Genomic DNA, 17,675 nt, shown 5'->3' with positions numbered 1-17,675 from the left:
ATTCAAATATAATGCAATCATAATACTCATACTTTGCAAACAGTAAATCAAGATACACATGTTAGTTTTTATGGTTAATAAAATCTTGTTACTTCTCCAGATAATAACACATAACATTTGCAGAGATGACTTTGGGGACCCTGTGCATCACTAGCATTATCAACATACTCCCTAATAGTTGAAAGAAACCATTTCCATTTAAGCTCAAGGAGAAGTAGCCATCTGAGACGGGGTAACAGAGCAGATGGCAAACATCTAGAAAGAGATTTTGCCACCCTCTCCCACCCAGCTTGCCTTTCGCTGGTAGCAGAATGGTGGGAGGTATGTTGGTTTCCTTCCCTGTCCTCTAATTGGGGTAGTCTCCTGGCATATTTACCCAATGACATCATTAGCGAAAACATTCTGAAGTCACAGATAAAGGCAAAGGGAACTAGAAGAGTGACAAATGCAGAAAACAAGGTATCTGCCTGGTCACCCAGACTTGAGGTTTCACCTTGCCCTCTTCTCTTCTATCTTCAGACCTCGTCTGCGTGGTCTGTTGCTCATTTCTCATGTACAACCCAGAGCAGTATCATGTTCTCCAGGAATTCCAGCATGACAGAGCTGTTGTTCTTGTACTCCTGTATCGACAATGTTTAAGTATCTTTAATTCTGCATCTGTTGACATTCTTACTTCACTTAGATTACAGGTCACCTAATTTTCCATAAAATTCTTTCTGTACAGGCGATGACAATCCACCTACCCCCAACTAGCCCATATTATAGGGAAAAGAGATCAGAACCCAAGTTTGTATCTGACTTTGTTCTAGGGTCAGGTTGGGTTCTGCCTGGAACCACCCATGTGACCTTGAGGACTCTGTTACCGAACCATCTCCTTATGGCTGAGGCTTCCCAGCCTCTGGCTTGATTCTCATTCCTGGCTGCCAACTTCTCACTAGCTCCCTTAGGTGAGGCAAATATCAGAGCATTTAATTCCTAGCAAGACCATAATGAACAAATTGATATACTATTCAAATATCCAGCATGTAAGGGGAATTCACTAGCTCTCAATATTAGTACCTTCAGCAGCAGTCATTCTCTGTCAAAAGGGCAGAATTATGTAGACGTGTATATGACACATTTCTATGAGGCACATTCTTTGAGGTGAAAACTTCAAAGGTGCTAGTCAAACTGATTGATAGTATTAGGTAGAAAATGGTTCCCCAATTTATAACGGGCATGCTTGTAAACAAAGCTTTACTCAAACTTACATAAGAAAAATCCAAAGTTACCCTAAAAGTCCTAAAAATTTCACTATTTCTGAACAATGTTTCATAGAAGGGCATAAATACTGAAATATCTTCTAAATCTTATTACATAGTAACAATTGCTAACAACTTTAAGAATTTACTATATGTCAGGTACCTTGTAAGCATTTTACAAGTACTATCTCTTTATATATAATAGACTTTACATAGAATAAGAGTAGGCGGGTTGCTAAGTGGTTGAGCTAGTAAGTGGTTGAGCCACTAACTATAACTCTTTCTCTCGTTTAACTGTATGACTTTGGGGGGATTTCTTAAGCTCTCTGGCCTTAATTTCTTCATCTGTAAAATAATGATGATAAATAATAAAAGTACATGGCTCATCAGGTTGTTGTGAGGATTCAGAAACTACTGTGTTTCGCCGAAAATAACACCGAGTCTTATATTAAGTTTTGCTTACATTCACGGGAAATTATCCTGAAAAAATCATGCTAGGGCTTATTTTCCAGTTAGGTCTTATTTTCGGGGAAACATGGTAGTAGTATACCTCAGTAATTCCTAAGTGCTGGGTATTGTTCTCTCAGTGAGGATTCATTAACTTAAATGAGTTAAACAAAAAGCATTTAGAACAGTACCTGGCATTTTATGATATCAGAGAATTCTCAGGGCTCTCATATCTACTGTCATCAAACATATTGGAAAGAGTTACAAGGTCAGCACCTTCCCAAATGGCTGCTATTCTACTTTCAGCCAGTTGGCTGGCAGTTACTACCAAAGTCCTTCTTACAGCCAGGCCCCACTTCCTCCTTCAGCTCTTTATTGTCAAGACAACACCCCACTTCTTCCACCTTTTTCTCCACATTTTCTCAACACACTTCTCCAACTGCAGTGATCATAAGACTTTGGAAAAAATCAAAAGTAATTTATCATGAAAGAGTGGAGGTCCTGATACTGAAAATGACAACTTCTAGTATCTTCCAATCTATAAATGAACCTGGATAAACTGCTAAGAGAAAAAAAAGTCCACCTAAGTGGGGAAAAGGCCAGACAATAATAGTATACTCAACTCAGAAGACTGCTTCCACAATGATAAAGGCAACTGTTTTTTATCCTTTCTTAATGAACTCAAATATAAAAAAATTATATATTTGAAAAATTTTTGTATGTTGGAAAGAAAAAAATTCACCATTTGTCAATATCAAAGAATATTCAGACATTAATGAAAGGAAAAATTTCATAAATATAAAGTTCCCACCTCAGTTATATCACACCCCCAAACAATATTGTGATGTTCTACATATTTCAAATATATAGATGATGTAGTGGCACTTGCTTCCAACAGGATAGTTTATGTAGGTTGGTCGTGTTAGAAAAACTTGCATATTGTAAGATATGCAGTTTCCTTGGCCACAACAATCATGCTCTAGTGCTTCATGCAGTAATTGACAATTTTTTGGGAGGCTTAAAAAAATAAGTCAGATGTTATCTACTTGACCTACTGTACAGACAGACAACTGACAAAACACCTCTCAAACTGATTCCTTTTCAAATTCTACTTTCACTCCCTTAGCTCAGAACCTCCCTCATCCTTGCTCTGAAATTACAGGATTAACTTCTTCACTTTTTTCCACCCATCTAGTATGGCCTCCCTCTAGTCCATTTCCTATGCTGCTGTCAGAATGAGTTTCCTTATGTGGCTTCCCAGAGTACTGAGGCTAAAGCAGTTTATATTCCATAGAAGAGAGACAAGAACACTCAGCAGAGGTGAAGACTCAGCCTGCTTTAACAGGGCTGCCTCTGGCCTGACACCCCACTTGGCTGTTACTGGCCAAGTTTTCTTACCAATAAATGAGGACAATATTTGTATCATTGGTTGTGGCAAGAATGAAATCAAATAATACATGAAAAGTGTCTGGCCTAATGCTAAGTGACCAATACATGGTCACTGTGATTTTGATGATGATGGTGATGATGGTGGTGGTCATGATGACGGTGAAGGTGACAGTGACGGTGATGATGATCTGGTCCCAGAACACCTTTTGAGTTCTAACTTACGTGACTAACCCATTTCATAACTAACTTACATTTCCAGAGATTTCTGATTCTTGTCCATCCCTGATATTTTCATACTGTTCCCTCTGTACGGGTCCTCTTTTCCTCAGCCATCTATTTAATGCTTACTATTTTTAAAGTTTATCCTAGGGCTTTTTTTTTTTTTTTTTTTTTTTTTTTTTTTTTTTTTTTTACACAAAGCATTTTTTTACCCTTCCTCTATGATATCTGTTCTGTATCATGTGACTCCTAAGCATACTCCAAGGAAACTCTGAATCTAGAGACTATGGACTGTCATCTTTTAAAAGTCAATTATAGTGCTTGACTATGAAATAATAGAAAAAAATTGATTGGTCTCTGCGTTTGGTCCCTTGTACACAGAGCTCCTAAAACCATTGTAATTTCCTAAGAGATGAGAACACTAGAAGTATCTTTTGTTTTGATGTTTGGTCTCTGTCCCTGGTTCCTGATACAGAGCTCCTAAAGTTTTTGGAATTTTCTAGGTAATAGAAGTGTCTTTTGTTCTAATAAGATGGCTCTTGGTGAGCTCCCGGATAGCTTCAGGATGGGGCTGGTCACAAGAAAGACCAAGTCATGATTGGAAGCTTGGAGTTTTCAGCCTCACCCCCGTCCTCCAAGGAAAGCAGAAGAGCTGGAAATTCAGTTAATGATTGATCATGAATATGTGATGAAAACTCCACAAAGATTCCCAACGTATGGGGTTCAGAGAGCTGCTGGGTTGGTGAACACATCCATATTCTAGGAGGATGGCGCACTTCTAACTCCACAGGACAGAAGCACCTGTGCTCAGAACCCTCCCAGAGGTTGCCCTTTGTATCTCTTCATCTGGCTGCTCATCTGTGTCCTTTATCATATTCTTTGTTCTATAATAAAATGGTAAACGTGTTTCTCTGAGTTCTGTGAACTGTTCTAGCAAATGATGGAACCTGAGGAGGGGGTTATGGGAACCTCTGATTTATAGCCAGTCAGTCAGAAGCACAGGTGCCAGTCTGGACTTGCAATTGGCATGTGAAGTGGTAGTGGGAACAGTCTTGTAAGACTGAATCCTTAACCTGTGGTATCTGACACTAACTCCAAGCAGTTGGTCAGAATCGATTGGTGTGGAAAAGCCACACATCTGGTGTCAGAAATACTGTAAATGTGGTAGTAGTATGAGAATAAAGGAGAACAGTACATTTTTCTTACACTGACACACATAAATTCAAATTAAGTGGGTTTCTTTTATTAAATAAGAAAATGAATGAACGTTAGAATCCTTAAGTGAGTAAGGCTACTGAATATTTAAAACCCAGACTTCTCTGGAAACTCTTGGACTTAGAGTCACCAAAATCAATGGATATCCCTGATCACTATTTCTTTGAATGAAAGGGAAATTTCACAAAGTATATTTACCTTCTTGTCTTATGTCATCCTAATTCATCAGAGATGCTTGAAATGAATCCCCACATTAAATAAAAGACCCTATTTGTTGTGCTTAATTCTAGAGCTATACTGTTCAATAAGATAGCACTAGTCACATGTGGCTATTTAAATTACTTAACATTAAACAAAATTAGAAAGCTGGTTCCTCAGTTACAGCAGTCATATTTCAAGTGCTCAATAGCCACATGTGGTTAGTAGTTACCATATTGGACAGTGCAGACATAGAACCACAAAAGGTTCTATTGAACAACACTGCCCTAGATTGCAGCCCTCTCCACTATACCTAAATGCTAGGTTACATTCAATACCAATGATCCTCTCCCCATCCTTATATGAGCAGAAATTTATTTTGAATAAATTTTAAACAATTCTAATTGGGAAGTATATTCTATTAAAATATTTTACTGTTTTCTATCAAAGTCAAGGCATTCCAGATTTTACTATTTGGCACCGTCTTTAAGTGAAATTTTAAAAATGTACCTCCATCCCCCATTTGATATGGGACTTTTTATGTGCAACATCAGTTGTGAAGACGAATATAGATGGATAAAGGGATTCAGATTTTCTTTCTACTTTCTAACATTAGTATTTTAATAATGCCTTATATGTGTATGCTTATATTAACTCAGCTAGGCTCTACACCACGCTGCCTGTACATGTTCTATCTAAAGACTAAAGTAGAACACTTAAGTAAACATATAGCCATGTTATGACTTCCTACCACTTTATAGCTATCAGAGTATAAATATGAGCCGGTGCTTTTGTTATTTTTCAGAAGTTTTTTTTTCCCCCTGAATGACTGCTCTTGTTTACACTTATAAATGCCACAACAATAAAAAACCTATATGTACTTTTGACTATTTATTCAGTTAGAATATTTTCTTAGTAGTACAATCATTGGGCCCAAGGCTATGTAATTTTTAAAGCCTTTGTTGCATATTGCCAGGTTGGAGTTCCCCCTCCAAAGTATCAATTTATACTCTCAACAGCAGTGTATGAGAGTTCACATTTTCCACACCCTCCCTAACAATGGGTATTATCTCCCTCTCCTTTTTTTCTTTTAAAAATATTTGCTAAGATTAAAATGATATTTGTTTAATTTCTAGGTATTTTACAAATATTTAGTAAATACAATACCAAAGATGTGATCCATGAAAGAAATAACTGATAACCTGGACTTCATTAAAATTAAAAGCTTCTCTCAGTGAACAATAAAAGACTCATTTAAAAAAATTTACAAAACTTCTGCTCTGTGAAAGATGATATCAAAAGAATGAGAAGACAACGCACAGACTAGAGGAAAGTATTTGCAAAGACACATCTGATAAAGGACAGTTATCCAAAATATACAAAGAACGCTAAAAATTCAACAAGAAGGAAACAAACACCCTGATTAAAATATGGGCAATGCCCTAAACAGACACCTCACCAAAGAAAATATACAGATGACAAATAAGCATAGGAAAAGATGCCCGCATCATATGTCATTAGGAAAATGCAAACAACAAGAAGATACAACTACACACCTATTGGAATGGCCAAAATTCAGGATACTGACATTAAATGTCAGTGAGGATGTGGAGCAACAGGAACTCTCATTCATTGCTGGTGGGAATGCAAAATGGTACAGCCACTTTGGAAGAGTTTGATGATTTCTTACAAAACTAAACATACTCTTCCCATATGATCCAGCAATTGTACTCCTTGGTATTTACCCAAAGGAGATGAAAACTTACGTCCACCCAACAACCTGTACATGGATGTTTATAAAAGCTTTACCTATAACTGCCAAAACTTGGAAGCAATCAAAATGTCCTTCAGTAGGTGAATGGATAAACTGTGGTACACCCAGACAATGGACTATCATTCAGTGCTAAAAAGAAATGAACAACCAAGCAATGAAAAGAGATGAAAGAACTCAACTGCATATTCTAAATAAAGGAGCCAATATGAAAAGACTAGCTACTGTATGACTCCAATTATGTGACATTCTGGAAAAGGTAAAACTGTGGAGACAATAAAAAAATCTGTGGTTTCCAGAAAGGGGTGGGGAGGGAGAGATAAATAAACTGAGTGCAGAAGATTTTTAGGGTAGTGAAAATACCGTGTATGATATTATAATGATGGATATATATCATTATATATATCCAATAGAATATACAACACCAAGAGTAAACTCTAAGGTAAACTATGAACTTTGGATGATTATAATGTGTTAGTGTAGGTTCATCCTTGGTAAAAAATGTACCATTCTTGTGAGTGATGCTCTTAATGAGAAAGGCTATGCAGGTGTCAGGGCAGGGAATATATGGGAAATCTCTGTATGTCTTTCTCAATTTTGTTGCAAACCTAAAACTGCTCTAAAAATATAGTCTTAAAAATAATTACTGCTGTTCTTTTTCTTATTGATTTATGAGTCGCTTATATATTGTGGATACTCACTTTTTTATGTAAGTTGCAAATATTGATTCTAACTTGCTATTTGTTTTTAATTTTTCTTATAGCATTTCCAGAAGTAATAACTTTTCATCTAACAATTCCTTTATGTTTTCTGCCTTTAAGTGCATGTTTTTCTAGCTTAAGTTCTATAGTTTCTCCTACTACTTTAATGGATTCACATTTTACATTGGAATTACCAATCAATCTGGTATTTTATGTGAGGGACAGGTAGAGGCAAGTGATTTTACTGAGTAAAATTATTCCCCAAACCTAAATTAATAGGTGTGAGGCATAAAATATTATTGTTTATTTAAAACAAATAATTTAGGGTTCCGGTCAAGATGGCAAGGTAGGTAAATGCTGTGTTTGCATCCTTTCATGATAATATCAAAATTATAACTAAACTACAGAACAACGATCATCGCGAACTGCCTGAAATCTAGCTGAACAGAAGTTCTATAACTAAGGACATAGAGAAGAAGCCATGGTTGAGACCCGAAGGAGGGGCAAAGTCATAGAACAAACTGATCTCACATCCACGTGCAGCGGTTAAAAATCTGGAGGGGTATTTCAGCTGTGGAGGTCCCCCCTAAGGAGCGAGGGGTCCCAGAATTGCACCAGGTTCACTAGCCCAGGGTTCCAGTGCTGTGAAGAGAAGTCCCCACTACTTCTGGCTGTGAAAACCAGCAGAGATTGTGCCTGATAGAGAGGCTGGAGTCCCAGGTGTTTCTTTTAAAGGGCCCAAGTATAGACTTACTCACTGATGGACTCACTTACTTTGGGCTCCAGTGTTGGGCCAGCAGGTGCAAAGACACCAGGGACATATTAGAAGTAAGTGAATTGTCTAGCTTCAGGGCGAGGGCTGGCGGGGCAACTTCCTACCAAATACAAGTGCTGGCAGAAGTCATTGTTCCTTTGTTGAGCCCTCCCCTGATCCAGTATACAGACACAGGTGGCTGCCATATCTGAATCTCCATCAACCTGGATAACAAGGTTTGCCTTGACCTGATGATTGCCTGAGACCCCGCCCCACCCAACTTTCAGGCCCACCCAAGCTGCCTCTGGTGGCTTTTCTACTAGGTTGGTGCAAAAGCAATAGTGGTTTAAAAGGTTAAAAATAATTGCAAAAACCGCAATTACTTTTGCACCATCCTAATATATAGCTTGTCTTGGCTTAGACTGTGGAATTTCCTAAAATCTCTCAAAGGTACACAAACTCCAAATAAGCAGCATTTGGCTTCGGTGTGCCCTGTTCTTCTTGCTAAGCAGTCCCAAGTCCGGCACTAGTGGCACCCACTAGTGGGCACCCACTAGCCTTGGTTCTCAGCTTAGCCTCTCCCAGGCACTTCCAAGCCTACCATAAGTGGCAACCATTTGCAGATACTTTGCAGCTTACGCCAAGTGACCCCAGGCAGGGCACAGGCAGCAGCTAACCATGTCCTGCAACAGAGCTCCTCCCAAGAGGTCCCAGAACCAACATACCTGTGGCCTGCTTCAGACCACTCCAGAGTACCACCAAACCACATCCACAAATGACACACCCAAAGGGCAGACAGGTCAGACACCAAAACCCTGCTAAAGTGAATCCTCCACTTTAGTCACAACCAATCAGCCCAAGGGTCAATACCTCCCATTGATGTGCAAACAGCGATGTGCAAACCAAGACTCAACTAAAACAAGAGGGCACGCACAACTCACACTAGGGACACACCTGGACCACCCAGCTCAGGTGACGAGGGATACTGTGCTACTGGGCCTCACAGGATACCTACTACATAAATCCACTCTACTAAGATGAGAAGACAGAGCAGATCTTACCTAATATACAGTAACAAACACAGGGAGGCGGCCAAAGTGCAGAAACAAAGAAACATGCCCCAAATGAAAGAATACAACAAAGCTATGGAACTAAACAAATTAGAGACAAGCAATCTACCAAATGAAGAGTTCAAAACACTGGTTGTAAAGATGCTCAAAAATCTCAGGGGGAACTTCAACAAAGAGACAGATAACATAAAAATGGGCATGGAAAACATTAAAAAAGTCAGAAACAAAGAATACAATAACTGAAATAAAGAATATATTAGAGGGAATCAACAGGAGATTAGATGAAGCAGATAGATCTGTGATTTTGAAGAGAAGGTAGCAGAAAACACCCAATCTGCAAAAAGAAAAAGGAATCCCCCAAATTGAGAATAGTTTAATGGGCCCATCTGAAACAACATCAAACGTACCAACATTTGCATCATAGGGGTATCAGAAGAAGAAGAGAGAGGACAAGGAATTGAAAACCTATTTGAAGAAAGAATGACAGAAAACTTCCCTAACCTAGCAAAGGAAATAGATACATAAGCCCAGGAAGCACAGAATCCCAAGCAAGGTGAAACCAAAGAGGCCCACATCAAGACATATCATAATTAAAGTGCCAAAGCTTAAAGATTTGAAGAGAATCTTAAAAGCAGTAAGAGAAAAACAGCTACCCACAAGGGAGCTCCCATGAGACTGTCAGCTGATTTCTCAACAGAAACTTTGCAGGTTAGAAGAAATTGGTATAAATATTCAAAGTGACGAAAAGCAAGACCTACAACCCAGATTACACTACCCAGCAAAACTTTCATTTAGAATTGAAGGAGAGATAAAATGCTTCCCCGGAGTTCATCTCCACCAAACCAGTATTAAAGACAATGTTAAAGGGACTTCTTTAAGAAGGAGAAGAAAAAAGAAAAGATAAAACATATGAATAATAAAATGGCAATTACTACATATTTGTAAACAATTACTTTAAATGTAAATGGATTAAATGCTCCAATCAAAAGATAGGGTGACTGAATGGATAAGAAAACAAAACATATACTGCCTACAAGAGACTGTCTTCAGATCAAAAGACACACACACACACTAAAAGTAAAGGTGTGGAAAAAGATATTTCATGAAAATGGAAACAAATAAAAAAGCTCAGGTGGCAATACTTACATCAGACAAAATAAGCTTTAAAACAAAAGCTGTAATAAGAGACAAAGAAGGAGTCAATAATCCCACTTCTGAGTATTTATCTGAAGAAAAACAAAACACTACTTTGAAGGGACATGTGCATTCATATTTCATTGCAGCATTATTTACAATAGCCAAGATATAGAGACAACCTGGGTGTCCATCAGTGGATGAATGCATAAAGAAGAGGTGGTAACATACAGAAGGTGCCAAAAAAATGTATACGCATTTTAAGAAAGAAAAAAAAACTGTGTTAAAATTTTAATACTCAGTATATACCGATAACAAAAGATGAATACAAGTCATGTGTATATACTTTTTTTAGCACCCCTGGTATATACAATGGGATATTACTACTCAGCCATAAAAAAGAATGAAATCTTGCCATCTACAACAACATGGATAGACCTAGAGAGTGCTGTGCTGAGTGGAGTAAGTCAGACAGAGAAAGACAAACGTCAAATGATTTCACTCATATGCAGAATCTAAAGAATAAAATAAATGAACAAATAAAACAGAAACAAATTCATAACTACAAAGACATTTTGATGGCTGCCAGACTAGATGGAGGGTTGAGGAGGATGGATGAAAAGAGGGAGGGTATTAAGAAGTACAAATTGGTAGTTACAAAATAATTATAGGGATATAAACTATAGTATAGGGGATATAGTCAATAAGATTATAATAACGATGTATGGTGTCAGGTAGATACTAAATTTATCATGGTGATCACTTCAGAAATTACATGTCTAATCACTGCTGCACATGTGAAACTAACATAATATTGTATGTCAACTGCAATTGAAAAAAATACAAAAAACCAAATAATGTGTAATTTAAAAAGATAATTAAAATATTGAAATGTTGTCAATAGTTAACATATAATATATGCATGCCAGGTAATGGAAAATTTTTATAATAATATTGCTTTAAAATGTATCAAGCTATTATAATATCATGAAAGTGAAACCAATTGATTGTTCATTTTATTAACAATATAACAAATTGCTCATTCCCAGCAATAAGTTTATTTTTTTCTAATAGATACTTCCCACATATTGTACAGTTCTTGATAACTTTAATCATTATTGATGAACACCTCTAATACATATTGAGCAAAGGCAACGTACTTTATAATTAGTTCTGATAAGAACATAACAAGCACATGTATTGTTAGTGGTTTGTAAACACTATTAATGGAATTAATTACATTTGGGTGTAAATATCTGAAAATCACACAACCAATTAGATATTTACACTTTCTAAAAACGTGGGCCTTTTTACTACATACAGGACATAGAGATTTCTAATGAAATCTTTCTTATTTTCTGTATTAATCATTACTGTCATCATCATCATCATCATCATGGCCATGATCATGGTACCATTTTCTTTTTCATTTGAAACATTTAAGAATATTAAAAAAGAGAGTCCAATTCTTTTTATACAAAAAAAATGACATGGTTGTCAATAATCAAATTCACATTAATGAAGTCATAAGTTTAAAAATAGTAGCTACTAGAAATGGAATATCTAGCTGATATTGAGTCATCATACATTGGCTTGGTCTTCACCTATTTTAGAAATATTGTCTCGGGGCTCAACGATTATCGTTAATTTTATAGAAGAGGCTATAGTAGTAATTATAATTCTTCTTTATCATGACTCTGTTGAACGTCTATCTCCTTGATAAAGGTAAATATTTGCGAATAATTATCTATTTGCTGAGAGGCTAGGGAGCTTTAGAAATTAAAGCTAAAATGTTAAGAGTCATTAACACATTACCAATCATTCAAAATTAATAATAAAGCATGATTTAAACAAGGATTGACAAAAATATGATTTAATTAAAACAGTTTGGCAAAATGTCTAATTTACAGCAAGTACATGAAAAGTCATTTTGCTTCTTAAGAATGTAAGCATCAAAACAACTATAAGAGGATCTTCCATAAAGCCATTATGGAAAACAGTTTGAAGGTTTCTAAAAAAATAAAAATAGAACTACCATATGATTCAGCAATCCTTCTTCTGAGTATATACATAACCAAAGAAAGCTAAATCAGTATCTAGAAGAGATATCTGCACTCCCATGTTTATTGCAGCATAATTCCCAATAACCAAAATATGGAAACAACCTAAGTGTCTGTCAACATATGAATGGGTAAAGAAATCGTGGTATATACATACAACGAAATATTATTCAGTCTTAAAAAAAGGAGACCCTGTCATTTGCAACAAAATGAATGAACCCAGAGGACATTCTGTTAAGTGAAATAATCCAGAAAAAAAAATACTGCATGATCGCACTGCATATGGAATCTGAAAAAGTCAAATACATAGAAACAGAGAGTAGAATGGTGGTTACCAGCGGCTGGAGGGTGAGGGAAAAGGGACGTTGGTCACAGGGTACAAAGTTACAGTAATGTAGGACGAACAAGTGTAAAGATCTACCGGACAGCCTTGTGACTGTAGTTAATGATACTCTATATCACATACTGAAAAATTACTAAAACAGTAGATTTCAGGTGCTCTCATCACACACAAAAAAATGGTAACTATTTCAGAAGATATGCTAATTAGCTTAATTGTAGCAAGCATTTCACTATGTATATGTATATCAAAATCATTCTGTCGTACTCCTTAAAATATACAATTCTGTTAAAAAATAAAATTTAAAGAGTAAACATTTTAAAATAAAATTCCATCTTATGGACTTTTCAGTTATGGTGACCTCAGAAATGACATGTACATATGGCCTAATGTCAGGAGAATAAAGACCACAGAAATTTGGATATATATATTGACTTTTACACATTTCTAGCTCTAATGTCTACACTGGCTCATATCGTAGCCCACAATAGCAAGGACTGAAACAAATTCAACTATAGGAATTTGTTTTCATTTCAATTAATAGAAAGGAACTATCTATGCCTTATCAAGTATTTAAAACATGGAAGAGTAGAATAATAGTACTTTTTACTAATTTCATCTCATCCACACTACACTATTTCTCTTCTTTTATATACCCATTTTAGATTTAACTCATTCTAGTATTGGTGGGAAACAAGAGAGCTTGGTTAAGAGATCATTTAAACTTTTATCTTTACCTTTCGTCTATCTTTCTTTCCTTAGGTCTTCTCTCTATGTCGGTCTGTCTCTCTCTTCCTCTTTCCCTCCCTCCCTCTTTTATTTTTTCTTTAATAAAAACTGACCAATTTCTACCTCAGTATTGAGAATTTCATCCTTTAAAATATTTTACCAGGTATCACCTTTCACCAATTCCTGGGAATTTCTTATTCTTAATAACAATTTATGCTTGTGAAAATATTTTGTTTTGGAAGACATGCTCATAGCTTGTTCTGTATTTAGAGCAACAAAGGGAAAAGGAAAGAACAAATTCAGATACAAGCATGGGCATTTTACAAATGGTTGGTGTTACAATGCTTTTGATATTTTTATCATGGAAGTACTTCCATTTATTTGCAATTATGGCAAAAAGTGTTTTGAATCATGATTATAATTCCTCGCTTGAATTTAGAAGATGGCCTGAATGTATAAAGACTAGAGACTAAGGAAATAGCAATAAAAATTACAGAGCATAAATGGATTTAACTAAATCTAAGTATTCCTTTTTGAGGAAAGAGTGGTATATGACCAAACTTGGGAGAATTTATTGGCTTTTATCCCAATCAGTGTCAATTAGTAGCAAATAATTGATTTAAGCTAAGAAAGTATTTTTCAAAGGCTTTCCTATATGAAAACATTCCAGGGAATACTGAACAGTGAATATACTTGAATTAACAGTGAGGCTCTGCTACTGTTTAGTTTTGTCTCTACAGCTGCCAACTCAACTTTGTTCTAAGAGGAGAGAAGTTGCATAAGTTAGCCCTTAGCTAAAAAATTAAAGTAAATCGTCATGCCTTATGAGAAAGCCAAACATCAACCATTAGTAGACACTATGAGCAAGAAATCAAAATAAGTGATTAATAAAGAAATTTTCTTCTTTAACTTGCTCCGCGCCTATCAAAGCCTCCCCTCGGAAGCAAGCTGCTGGAGTGATCTGTAAACAAGGCAGGAGGAGGCTTCTGTGCTCTGGGAATTGATGTTTCACAAAGCCACACTGAATTGTTTACATTCAGCTCTTTACCAGCCTGGAGGCAAAAGAGTTCATTTTATACTAACCCGTATTGTATGTACTTCTATTTTTAAATCCTCCAAGACACATAGGACCGCAATGCCTGGAAGAATAGAATACTAATGGAAATAAAATATGTTGTAAAAATTACGGATAAAACTCAACTATTCGTATTGAATGAGGCTAGCCGTAATAAGATGAAAGAGGGGGAAAAAAAAAAGCCCAGCTACAATAAATACACTGAATAACATGCAGGAGAACTTTGTCCTACCGCTTAATTTAGTACAAGAGCCAAACAGCTTTGGACCAGTGCTGCTAATAAGGTATCCTCTAAGAAAAATGGACCAGTTTCAAAGAACAAAACAAGGAAACGCTGCTCAGTTTTACATTGGTCTGACAACACTAATTATTACATTCTTATTACTTCCTTTCCGGTTTTCTTTCTTTTACTTGCCCACACACCCTCACACACATTACCCCAGGACTATAAAAATTCACAATGTTTTAGATTTTCAAATTAAAAACAGATGAAATTGAAGGTGGAGGAATTGGGGGAAATGGGAGAAATTTGTCCTGTGCCCATGTGGGGGTGGGGGCGACAGTGAAATTCCACCCAGCAAGTTATGCCACTGCAACAGAAGAAGTAAGAGGAGTTCAGTTTCATAGATTCAATTGTACCTTACCTGATTTTGTAGTTAAATGCACCAACATGCCCCTAATTCTTCCTCTGAAGTACTACATATGCTGAAAGCTATAGTATTTGACCTTACACATTTCCACAGAAGAAACGCCAAAGTAACCTTTAACTTCAATAAAATGCTGTGTTCATTCTTCCCCTTGTACTCAACACACAGCAATCTAATACACCTCATCATGTGGTCCGTTACCATGGTAGCAATGAATCCAGCTGCTGAAATACAAAAGACTGACAAAAAGTTGCTTTTTTCCCCTCCACCCACCCTGACAAAGTCAGATTTTTTTTTCTGTATGACAAATCTAATTTGAATATGTTTCTGTTGCTGAGTCAACTTCGTGAATAAAAGAACAAAAAAGAAAAATGAATAATAGAGGTATAAGACTAAAGATCTCTAAAACATTGAAACCAACTCATGAAATAACTTTATGCATTTTTAAGTTGCCTTTAAAACCTTGAAATACTGATCATTACCTACTATTTCTGCCAAACAAATATTTTTAAATGTCAGTTACTAACTTAATAGGAAATGCAGCAATAATCTCACAGATCTTTTAAAATATTTAAATAATACATTAAATCATTCAGTAAACACAGATGCTGAAAATACTCCATCAGTATATGAAGGGCTAGTCTCAAAGTGTTCTTCTAGAGCAAACTTCTAATCATAGGTCAGAGGTGGGAGGTAAAATTTTTCATTTTTTTTTTTTTCCGATCAAAACCCTGTGTTTAACCTTAAACAGATTAAGTCTCAGTTTTCTTTAAAATGATCACAGATTTGGATTTGTGTAGATACAGCCTGCTAGAATCAACCAACTATATTTAGGCTTCTACATTAAGAGCAGAGGTCTCAGAGTTGGGACAATATCAACTGTGAACAATTCCGGGACCCCCTCCTCCCAAAACCAATAGCTAGTACATGATTCAGATTTAAAGAATCACCTGTGGTTTATTCCCAGTGCTTTAAGGAAGACTGACGGGAATCCTGGGTGACTGGGTCTTCCTCTCATCATGTCAGACCTGTCCTTCCCTGCTACCATGCACATCCTTCACAACTGGTGCTCCCTGTCCTTCAGCCATAGACTTTGTCCCTCAGCCCTTGCATTGCCACCCTGCTGCTTCCACAGCCTTGCTTAAGCCCCAGATTTAGCTCATATTTCATAATAATTTGCTTACATATCTATCGTTTCTCTTTAGACATGAACTCTCCTAGGAAGGCGAATATTGTCTTGTCTTTCTATATACCACATAACCAGCAAAGGATTTGACGTAACATAGGGCTCAGTGGCTATTTCTTCAATGAATGGATAAAGCAGGGAAGGAATGTTTTACCTCAGCGCAGTGGAGGGAACCTCCACTGTGCTCACAGCATTGTGTGCTGTGGTTACACTCTTAAGGGATCTGTTTGCACAGGCTTTTCCTGAGTATTCCACACTGCAAAGGGTGACAGGTGAGAGGAGCAGTTCAGAAGAGCAACTGTGGAGGTAACACAGATGTGGGTTTATGGACCTGACGCGTGTCCATACTACTTTTGTGATCTTGGATAGATTAAGCTCAGTTGCTTTTCTGTAAAATTTGTAAAGAATTATGAAAAAGGATTAAATGAGATAGTCCAAGGGACTGAGCTTGAAACATACAAAATACTTAAGAAATTGTTGCTAGTATTATGCAGTAAAAATTTTTATGATTTTTGAACAAGAGGGACAATGAGAAAGCTCACTGACACTGATTTTCCCTTGCCAATAAAACTGTCATTTTCAACCAGATACATATTATCAATCATATGCTTCATAACATGAGTTTGGGTAATGACACAACATAAATACAATGACCAGTTCAGGTAAATAGCTAGGATTGTTTGCTCCCACCTACAAACCATCTAGGGAGCACTTACGTGTCAAAAGGTTACACGTATTCCCAGTGAAAAATGAACTGTGGAAAGAGTGTTAAATTTGGTAGTTGACTTCAAGAAATTTTTAAATATAAAGGAAAAATACATTAAGTAAAGCAGTTCATTTTGCTACTTGTACTGGATTCTCAAGAAATGGTCTATAGGTTATTTATTACTGATTTTTTTTCAAATTAAAATGAGGTATAAAGAAGTTTCATCATAAAGAGCTTTAGAATAAAACATTATATACCCAAATCACATTTTAAACAATATACTGATGTTGGATTAACAATAGCCTTTAAAAGGTCACCTTGATCTGTAACAAGAGCTGTAAACTGCTCACCAATACAGACTTTCAGCTGCTTTGCTCCACAGTCATCTAACTCAGGAAATTACTTGCCACTAAAGTCAATTGCATAGGAAAACTAGCATTACAATCCCTTTGAAGACTTACAGTACAAAGAAGCAGCCAGGCGAAAAACAAACAAACCAACCTGTGGCAGAAAAAAAATTTTCATGTAGGAAATTGATAGAGTAAAATGAATGCTGTGCATTGCAAGATTTCTCTATCATTAAAAAAATGAAAAAGCCCCACAACAAATCAGTAGAGATTATTAAAATAGTTTTGGTGCTGCAATAACTGAAAAATCCTTAAGTGTTGTAACTCATTATGACACAGTGCTATAAAGGGTGTAAATAAGGCAGAACCGGTAAAAGGCAAGAAGCACATGTACTGGAAAATCAGCACCCCTTAATCCTTCGTCAGGACAGTTGATGAAGGAAAGA

The 17,675-nt window shown here is 36.4% G+C and overlaps 1 protein-coding gene across 36 annotated transcripts in view; it reads right to left on the bottom strand.

Moving 5' to 3' along the window:
- DTNA (dystrobrevin alpha) overlaps nt 1-17,675 on the bottom strand; it is a 366,357-nt gene that overhangs the window by 154,910 nt on the left and 193,772 nt on the right. For 3 of the 36 annotated variants that reach the window (XM_033135728.1, XM_033087089.1, XM_033087084.1), the window contains exon 1: nt 14,988-15,146. The exons of the other annotated variants lie outside the window; for them this stretch is intronic. The gene's annotated coding sequence lies outside the window, so the exon portion shown is untranslated. Of the gene's footprint in view, nt 1-14,987; nt 15,147-17,675 lie in introns of those variants that run through there. 36 annotated transcript variants of the gene reach the window in all.

This window comes from Rhinolophus ferrumequinum, chromosome 19 (genome assembly GCF_004115265.2).
Source record: "Rhinolophus ferrumequinum isolate MPI-CBG mRhiFer1 chromosome 19, mRhiFer1_v1.p, whole genome shotgun sequence".
NCBI lineage: Eukaryota > Metazoa > Chordata > Mammalia > Chiroptera > Rhinolophidae > Rhinolophus > Rhinolophus ferrumequinum.
Note: the sequence above shows the minus strand (reverse complement) of the source record. Positions and strands in the feature narration are given on the sequence as shown.